This window comes from Anabas testudineus, chromosome 16 (assembly GCF_900324465.2).
Source record: "Anabas testudineus chromosome 16, fAnaTes1.2, whole genome shotgun sequence".
In the NCBI taxonomy this organism is placed as follows: Eukaryota; Metazoa; Chordata; class Actinopteri; order Anabantiformes; family Anabantidae; genus Anabas; species Anabas testudineus.
In genome coordinates this window covers 10,856,252-10,866,863 of record NC_046625.1, presented here as the reverse complement: position 1 = coordinate 10,866,863, position 10,612 = coordinate 10,856,252, and positions in this window count along the sequence as shown.

The window sequence follows — 10,612 nt, the reverse complement described above, 5'->3', positions numbered from 1 at the left end:
CTCCCCAACTCAGGCTTGACAGAAACAAGAAAATGGAGGTTTTTGACAGATCTGTGAGACAGAGTGCTTAGTGTCTGCTCTTTCTGTCTCCCAGGCATCTGTCAATTAAATTCAAGCCATCTGAATCTGTCTGATCCTTCTGACCTTCAAGAACCAAGACCGGGCAGTGGAAACCAGGTTTGACTGTAATAACCAGTCGTTAATTTGTGGAGACTGCAGTGGACTGAACTGTGCCTTAAGGACACAGGGATCAGGCCCGAATGTCTGGAAACTGTCCTAAATACACTTTGTCCTCGGTCTGCCTTTCTGCTTAATTCACAGAAACAAATTTGCAGCCTTCGTTTTCTCCGACAGCTGTATTAACACTGTGTTAATGGCACCAAACCAGGATCTTTTAAGCTGCAGTAGGTGTCCGTAATGTTGTGCATAAGTAGGGCTTAGCCTGCTGTTAGCTGTCTGAAACTATAGACAGATGTAGGTCAGGACAGTCTGTTTGGACGGACACTGCCAAGTTGGACATACTTCATGTGTACACACACACACACACACACGCACACGAGTCTCTTCTTCATCTGGCTTGACAGACTATCTGAGTGATACTGCTCCTGTTTAGACTGCTCTGTCTACACATTAAGTCATTCTCCACACAAAAGTCAACACTAATTCTAATAAAACATTGACCGTGTCAACAAACACAGAGCCGTACACCAACAAGAGTCAAACACCCCTTGGCTCAACTCGAAGAACATTCACCCCACCCAAACGCAGAAATACGCCCAGGCCCCAGAGAGCAATAATTTTGATGACAGTGTCTGCACTGGGTGTCTGTCTCAAACCCGTGGACTTTTAAATGACATCACTATTTCTTCCAAGTAATCACGATTTCTGTTTTTGTTAGCTGTGATGTGATTTATGTCAACCCAAGCTTTCTAAACATCAGCTGCCCACGTGCATTTTTTCTGTTGTCTCTCTGTTAATCATGCTGGTTCATGTTGTATGTGTATCATTCTTGGTCAGTCACTCACTTTTCCTTCCTCTATTCCATCTCTTATTTTCATCCTTGTCAACACTACTGACGTCTTTTCTAATCTTTTACAGTGTACCTCTTGCTTTCACATCTACTGGTGTCTCTCATTTGCTCTCTTTAACAGTGTGGTGCGTGGCCGTTTCTCTTCTCCCCGGTCCTGTAGATCTGCGTAGTGACACAGAGCTGTTTCTGTTACTCTCCAAAATAAATTTGGCTTTATCAGGACAGAGATCAGGTTACCCTGGCTTCGCCCTAACCCTATCCCTCTTTCATGCTCTCTCTTTTCTCCTCCCACTTTCTCTCCTTCTGTCTCTCTCTCATTTTAAAATCTCCCAATTTTCTTGTATCTATGGAAACTTTTCCTCTTTCACCTATTTCCACCATTTCATTTCTTCCTCAGATTTCTCCATAACACTCATTTCCTGCACACGCTCTGGTTCCCTTGTGGACTGGTGTGCAGTAAAATGAATGGCATAATTAGAATCACACATTGCTAATTGGCTCTTTCCAGCTCCATTCATAATAACACTATTTAAAATCACACCCCTCTCACGGTGTGTGTGTGTGTGTGTGTGTGTCCGTGTGTGTCACCGGAGGCAAAAGTGTGAAATTAAGCTTGCCAGAATGCAGTAAAGGCACAGTGAACTCTGGACACGATGTGTACGTGTTTGTGTGTGTTCCCATTGTATGTGTGTGGAGTGCACTCATTAGCCCATGTCCTCTAATGAGAGCCACGGGTGGTTTAACACCTCGGCCCTATAGACGGACTCGGCTATGCCAGGCTGAATCCAGCCTGATTGTAATTATAGCAGTCAGTCTGAACAGAACACAGTGCATTTACAACCCTCTCTCTGCTACGTCCTATTCTGTAATTAGAAATGTCAGAGCTGACCTATTGTGTATCTGTGGCACATTCTCTGCCCTGCTTCTACAGAGACATTCAAGACAAACAGCTGGAGTGGGAATTGAACCGGCAACCTTGTTGGCAGCCATTTGTAGTCAGGGAATTATTTCCAGTGCGGTCATGATGGAGTGGAGGTCAGAAGAGAGGTGATGCAGAACTACAGGGACTGGTCCCATGACCAAGTGTGCACGTAACTGAAAGAGTGTGAGCACATGAATGCAGTCCTGAGCCACAGGGAGCTAACCACAATGATTTTCCTGACAATAGCGAGATAAGAGCAGAGAAAATGGTCAACTTTAATACTGACCATTTAAACACACGTTATGGGGTGTGTTGGATCTGCCAAGCTGCTCTCTTTGTCTCTATTTTAAATATAAAATATGTTAAATCTGTACAATCTGCTGCTGCACTTGTAGTTTACTTTTGCTGTTCTTATCAGCAAACATATGCACTTTGCACAATATGACAACCTTGAGAGAGCTTGACTTGTGAGTCTTTCCAAGCTGGCAGGGTTCACTGAATATTTGGCATTTACATCATCCACCAGTCTTATTTTATTAGAGTTTCAAGTTATTGAAGTCTGAAGGCTTTTTTTTAATGTACAAAATGTGACATTTCATTAAAATCTATTTCTGTGTTGTTTTGTGGACCACATAACAGCTAAACCCACCTTTGGCTTCCAATGGTTTGCCAGTCCTTTTCCATAGAGTACAATAGTGGTTCTCAGTCTTTTGGCAGATGTCCCTTAACTAACTATTATTATTGACTTTATTATTATTAACTTTATTAGCTTTCCAACGAACCAAGTTAGCCGGAAAAAACTTGGCTGTGAAACCAGTGACATGAACAGATAACAATTATTGCTCGAAGTCTGTTTCTGCTTAACTACTACACAATCTGGCAGGTAATACTGTACAAAGTCTGAAAAGGAAAGATCTAACACGTTCATCTGAATTCACAATCGCATAGCGATAATGTTTGCCATAATCATTTTCATATCTGATATGCTTCTTTGACTGAGGCAAATGCACTGACTAAAAGAAATGCTGTATAGTGAGCAGAACACAAAGACGTACAAATGCTCACACACACCCCTGTAATAGGCATAGTCACTGGCGTTAACCCACTTAAGTATAGCATCCATTAATGGGATTAGCTCTTTTATTCCACTGACAGAGAGAAGTAAAGAGAGGAGGGGTCCCACACGTACAAAGTCGGTCGTGAATTTAGTCCTCAGAGATGCTTCAGGAATCATTCCAGTTCTCCATTTCTCCGTCTCTGTATCCTCTCCGGTTGAACTCGAACCAAAAACAGATGTGATATTTCAGAAGTGGAGTGATGCACAGATTAGGTGACAACAATTGAGAGTGCAGAGCAACGATCCATAGTGCCTTCAAGTTCACAGCCTTTAATCATAAGCCTGTTATAACCAGACTTAATACGCCTCCTCTTCATACCTGATCCCTTCAAATAGACGTGGACACACTAATCCGATTGGTTTTAACCATATAAGAGTAACAATAAAGACTTTTAGCAGCATAGTAATCCCATCCGGTACTTTTCTTTGACTGTTCTTTGCATAATCTCCTAACCTGGCCTTTAAATGTATCACAGCTTACCTGAAATCCAACTAGAAGGCTGTATTAGAATGACCCTACTGTACATAGTTGACCATGAGAAGGTCAAATTAGGTGAAACCGTCTGTATATATAAGACTTTTAAGTTGAAATTGATGCTGTGAATTAAGTCAATAATTATTTAATATTGTTTTTCTGTGATACACGCAGGTCTAGAAAGTGTCAGATTCTGTTGTGACAGATAAACTATGTAAACATTTTGACAGCCTTGGTCACCAAGCCTGTGCACATGGCAGTGATCAAAGCCAAATGTGATCACAAAGTCTTTATTTTGCCTGCACTCCACCATCCAGTTTTTTTTTGTTTTTTTTTTTTGTATTTTGTTTTTAGTTTATATTCAACCTTTGTCAAAATCAACTATGATCAAACGACGTGTCTTCTGCAAAATTTATTACAATGCATCGCATTCATTTTTGAGGCTTCATTGAATCTGCATCGTGCCACAGTGAGTAAGACGTCTTGGTTGTGAGCACATTCCATTTCTGACAGTCCTATAAAAGCCCACATCAAAAAAACAAAAAACATTTTATTTGAATGAGTAGAGTCCCTGAAGAAGAGCCTCTTCCAAAAGAACCTCCCTTTCTCCTTGCAACCAAATGATCTCAAAAGCAACCCTCTGATCCCCGTGAGCCTCTTTCCTTGTAGAATGAATGTGTGTTTTTGTACGTTTAACTGAATCACGGCATTTTATTCCATTAGTTCATTGTGGTGGAGGACGCCATCTGTTAGTTGTTAAGAGCATTCGGAGAAGACCACCGCCCCAACTGATCTGTCGCTCGCTGCCTTTTTTTAACTCTCCCAATAACCTCTAAAATCTGACCTGACCTTGCCTCAGCCTATCACCTGCTGTCATGAAAAAAAGACTTGATACACAACCTGTCCACACTTGGGTAACTTGGACATTTCAGTGCCTGCAGCTCAATAAATCACTCAAGTGGAGCATGCCTATCTGTGTGGATGACCGTCTGCTGATCAGGTTTGGCAGCATTGTGGAAAATCCCATATGAACGTGTTGTGCTTGTATCCATCTGCCGAAGATAAACCATTCAAATGTACTAGCATGCGTGTGCTTATGTGTGGTGTGGTTTACCTCCTGTACGACTGACTAGAAAACTGACTAGACGGCTCATTGTCCTGTGAGGACATAGGATTAGCATTTGTTCTCATTTAGGGGTATTTAAAGATTGTGGCCACAATCACAATCTCTTCAGTTGGTTAGTGTGTAGCAGTATTTGTTAAAGGTAAACTTCTTTTATTTCAAGATAAGACTTTACTCACTGGCCTCGCCTCCTGATTTGTTCACATTTTGGGTAAACAGACAATTTTGAAGAGATTAAATCAAAGAATTCAAAAGCCCAACATGTGTAATATGTTCTTGATGTTAAGTAAGTTGGTGGTTGTACTATAACCAACAGGACTAATAGTCAAGTCATAATATTTCAAATAATAAAAAAGAAGTCCTCACTTCTGTAGAGAAACTGATATGTGTGTGCAAGTGGATTTGTCTGTGATAGTTGGAGTCGACATTGCTGCCGCCCACTCATGTCATTTAGGAGACCCTAGTTTAGAAGATCACCATGGTGACCACGTTTTGCCAAGATGCACACACACACGCGCACAAATACACATCTGCTGTCTGTTTGACTAGAGAATGCATCAATTATTAATGGACTGTGCTCACTAAATTCATTTCTAGTCCCTCATTAGACAATCTCTTCATCTGACTCACATCTGCCTTGTGTGAGTGATTCCTCTCTGATCATTATCAGCATTTCTACAATGAGATCTACTGATGAAGATGTGAAAGATGTGAAACTACAAAAACCTGCAACAACAACAACAAAAAAAAAGAAGACTGCATATGAAATCAAGCATAGAGGAGCATTGCAATTGTACATGTGTGGCTGAGTGTGGGTGGATCTGGCTGTGGTATAATGGAAGTTGCTTTCTATTATTGCATCTACAGGTGTTTTTCTAGTGGTACATTAGCTTTATGCTGCACGTCTGCTCAACAGGAGAAAACAAAACACGCAGAGATGATGGTTTAGATGAAGGCAGTGATTGATTTTGTGTATGTGTGTGTGTGTGTGTGTGTGTGTGTGTGTGTGTGTGTGTGAGTGAGTGTCTATGTTGAGATTCTTTACATATAGAAGAAAACAGGGACGGCCCCCTGACATGAAAAGTGCTAGACTGAGTGTTCTTGATAATTAAGCGACTGTGCGATTATGCAACCAGTGTGACCATGCCAATGATAGACAAAGAAAGAACAGAAAGACAGAACAGGAGGTTTAGAGAACAGCGTGACAAGAGTAGGATAAAGTACTGAGAAAAGAGAAGGCACAGAGAGAGAAAACTACAGAAACAGTTATAGATAACCTCCTTCTTTAACGCCTAAAAGTTTTCTTTAGTTGAAGTTAGATCGAAAGTTGGTTTTACAGTATGTGCATTGCAATTTATGCTGGTAGTGAGTATGCAGTAAACTATATTTGGAGAGGGTCAAGCAATGTATATGCATTTAGAGTATGCCAACATATCCATGACACACATTCTTGAACTTTTCGCCCTTACGCCTGTAACACTGTAACTTTAGTATGTGTGCCTGTGCACCACTGGCTATAAACCTGGTTAGCACTAGGGTTTTATCTTATTGCCTTGTCTAACTTGTTGATCATTTGGACCTATCTGTAGACACATTTACAGCGTGCATGTTTATGAGTCCAAAGGTCACTTCATGAAAATGGTTTTCTTCATACTGATGTGCATGTGGACACAGAGATGATGGAAAATCTTGGAACATGGATACAGGGATTTTCATCCTTTCAGCCACAGAGAATATTGCTCTGATCTGGCACTGGTGAAATGAAAGAGATAAGGCCTGGCTCACACTCAGTGCGCCAATTCATCCTGAATGTGTCACATGAAGTTGAGGTCAAGGCTCTGCAGGTGTTTTGTGTACAGGAGCATTTGTTTTCACAAAGCTAGAAAAACATTTTTTATTACATCTTGTTGCATTTAGATTTCCCCTAATAGTAACCATAGTGGCCAAGAACAGACATCACAGTAAAAATAAAATGAGTTAAGAACTGCACAAATACTGTGAATCAAGAGAGAACGCTAAACTGGCTCTGTGCAAGCAACATTTCTTTATATTAACTCTGGACAGTGTGCATCCTGGACAATGTTAGATTGTCTCTGTCGGATATATTTTCTCACCTACTGAAAACCTGTGAGTGCAGACTGTGCAGGATGCAGGACATGAAGCAATGCTGTAGATGCTGCTGACTTTTTCAGACTCTGTGAACATTTTACAGTCATAAAACCTCCATAGCTTAACAATAGAAACAGTAAAAAGGTCCTGTCTCCCTTTTATCATTAAAGTCTATGGAAAAAAAGCTTTTCGCTCTCTTATTACATCTATGTTTACAGCAAGCTGGAGCAGGGCCAGGTACATGACAAACACGTTGTCAACACATGTCATCTCTAGACAGTGATCTGTTGTAGGGTAAAGTCAGTTCAATGTGCAGTCCTACTGCTTCAGACGTGCTTCTGTGGGTAATGTCTGGATAAGTTAAGGCCTGAAGTGCATGTCTAAAAACAGCTTAATCAACGCACTATATCTCGTTTGCTTCATCTGTACAAAACTTAAAGAATAAAAATTTAAGTTTAAGGGGATTACATGCTGGACTGCCTGTTGGCCAGGTGTTCTGATTTCCTGGCCAAAACCTTAAGTGTCAAATTGCACAGCACAAAGAGCAATAGACCGAAACAACATAGGAGTACGCCTGTCTATTGGTTTCCATTATTTTGGCCATATCGTAGTCTCTGGGAGACCAACCTGGGTTTACAGTGTTTTTGGGGCAAATTACTGTTTTACAACTGTTTTGATGTTGATGTGTTTGCATTTCTAAAATTTAGTAGCAGCTTTTTTCAGTTTGGATTTCCTCAGGCTCCTCTGTACAATAGTAATAATGAGACACCAGTCTCAAAGGTGTAAAATCGTACTATTACCAATGAGCAATGTGTGTGAATACGACTCCTCTATTAGTGATGAAACATTAAGTTGTTCTTTTAGCACTGCTCTTTTTTTACTCCTGTCTTTGACTTAATGGTTAAAGAACAGCAATATCACGACTCTTTTGACACACTTTATATTCAAAGGCAGAGCACATTCCTCTTAAATGCAAATTGTTGCTCAGCTGCAGTCAGATCAACTCTATTGTTGGGTTTCAGAAAGAAGGGAATGAGAGATGCATATCATCATAATGGAAGAATCTATTACCAGGAAAGCAATGAGCTATCTGTTTTTTACTATAATGCATGAACACATGTACCCATATGCATGCATGCATGTAGACTGAGTCAGGCATACATGCACACGCAATTATGCATACATGTACCCAAACGGCGTGTATGCACACACACAACCGCCCACGCGCACCATTGAAAGAAGGCACTCACACTTCGCCCCCATAGAGTACATGTCAGTCCATCTGGGATCATTAACACTATGTTAATGAATATAGGGCTGGGGCCAGGAGCATGCGAGGAGAGAGAGGGAGAAAGAGATATAGAAAGAGACAGACAGAGAGAGTTAAAGAGGACAGAGGGTGGGAGGATGGAGGAGGATAATGGATTCTCTCCTAACAAATGCATTGCCCAAGGAACTTGTGGAGGGGGGGAGAGAAGACTGAAAGTGAGGCAAACAGTAACAGGAAAAGTGGACCACGCCAAGACGGCGGAAGTAGGAACTGAAAGAGAGCAATCAAGCGTAAAAGATAGTAAAGGGGAAGGGGTAGCATCGAGATTCAGTCGAGGTGAAAAGAAAGCAAGAAAAAGTAAAGTAATCATGGCAAGATGTACTTGGTACATTTTGGCCAGGGGCTGATGATCTTCATGGAAATAACTGAACAGATGACCAGAAGAAAGGGAAGGAAGGAAAGACAGCAGAAACAACAGATGAGCCGAGAGAACAGGCAGGGTAACAGACAAGCAGATACAGTATAACAAATGATGGCAGAGCTGGGTAGCGTGGTTAAATATTTCACTGGGGCTTGTTTGTGCTTTTGTGTGCTGCTGTGTGAGTGTACGTGTGTGTGTTTGTGGATTTGTGACTGAGAGTCCCTGGGAGACCGAAAGGAGGACAAAGCGGCAGGGAGAGCGTGAACAAGTGAAGTGTGCCTGTTGACTGGGCAAGTTAATGATTCCTGGGGTCTGAATAGTAAGACAGTGTTAGTCCAGGAGCAAGGGAGGAAGCTCATTTACCCCCTACTGACAGTGGCTCGTTTGATACCCTGTTAGCTCATGTGTTACACATTTAAAAACAGCTTTCCACAAAACGCTAAACCTGCCTTATTACAATTTTGTCACTGCAAGAATCATTATTCGCCCCTTACTAGTTGAATCTAGACACATGGAGCACTATTAAGCAGAAGTGTGCCTCCCTGTGTTAGGATGGGGGACCACCTGTATGCAGATGAATGGGGGAGACAAATGCTCTTGTGGTGCCAGAGAAGGAGCAGCTTGTCGAAGTGTGCTGCTATGAGCCATGAGGGCCATGGCGCCATGGGGGGCCAAGGATAAAGGGACAGAGGGCAGGAGGGTGACAAGCTGTCCATGTGTAGATCAAACAATGCCAAGTGTTAACAAGCCTAAGCTAGCAATAATGACAGAGGTTGGGTGAACAAAAGGCAAACATTTGAAATGCAATCTGTGATCAGCTAAAGTCAATAAGGAGCATATTACAGTGATTTGGTTCGTTTAAGCCCCTCGATGCTCCACTCATTGTGTCATAATGTTGATCTTTAATATGACCTTTTTTTCCAATGCTAGAGGGGGGATGTTAAAAAAAAAAAAAAAGAAGCACAAATGGCATCCGCAGCTGAGGCAGCAGCTCAAGGGCACGTCAACTGATGACGTGATAAAGTCAGGACAAAAGAAGAGGCAGAAATGGGATCAACAGGATAACATCTCCCTTCTCCTAATGCAGCAACGACGCAGACAGCAACAGGGATCACAGCGGCCCTACGCGGCTTTACACTCGGCTGTGTTTGAGCAGATGTGTTCGTCCACGCACCTGAACAACTGGCAAATAGTTTCCCTACCGTCCTTGTTGAGCTGCTTCGACGCAGCTGACGCCCAGTGTTTCCATGTGCCTTTTAAGTGTAACACCCTTCAGCTATTGTGTTCTTTTCAAAGTTTCACTCCACCTCACTTTGATTTATCCTCTCCTCTCTCTATTAAACACTGTTGCTTCATATTCCCCAAATCTTAAGACAGAGCTCCCTCACCAGCTCTGATCCCTGCCCGGGGCTGACAGGATGAGAGGGGAGAGCAAGAGGTGGAAGAGAGGAGAAAGACTCGATGTTTAAGAGGCTGCTGGGACTCAGGTCTTTTTATTAGATGTCTCCCAAACATCCTTAACCCCCTTACCATTTATTCCAATACTTCTTTGGGCTATTGCTTCTCTTCTAACTTCTGACACCATCTGTTTTTGTTTTAAGGATTTCTTCACTCCCCTAAACCCTCCGATGTGTTCCCTTCCAATAAAAATACATGCACTACGGTCAAGAGAGCAGAAAAAAGAAAAGCAGGCATCACCAGGTACCGGCAGCACTGCACGCTCTCTGTGTTTTCTTTTGACTTAATTACGCAAGTGATGTATCAACATGACATGTTGAACAACTCGTGGCAGATACTGCGACACCTGGAGACAAGTCCTCAGAAAATAAACAAGCCAGTTTCTGTTTTCTGAATGGTTTGTATAGCTGTCGGGTCCCCCCCCCCCCCCCCCCCCATTTTTAATCCACTTTTAGAACTGTCAAGCTTTCCATCGACTCAAACACTTTTTCTTCAAGTTGCTCTTTTGAGACGTCCAGTTTTTGCTGCTTTGCTGTCATTCACAGAAACCCCGGTCTTTCCTGCCTGTGTGGATCTGTTTGTATGAGCTGGGGGAGGATAAAGTGGGATTTTGAGACTCATTGGTGGTTTCTTCTGGCAACAACACTATCATACGAGTCTGCAGAGAAGATGTACATGTTTGTTTTC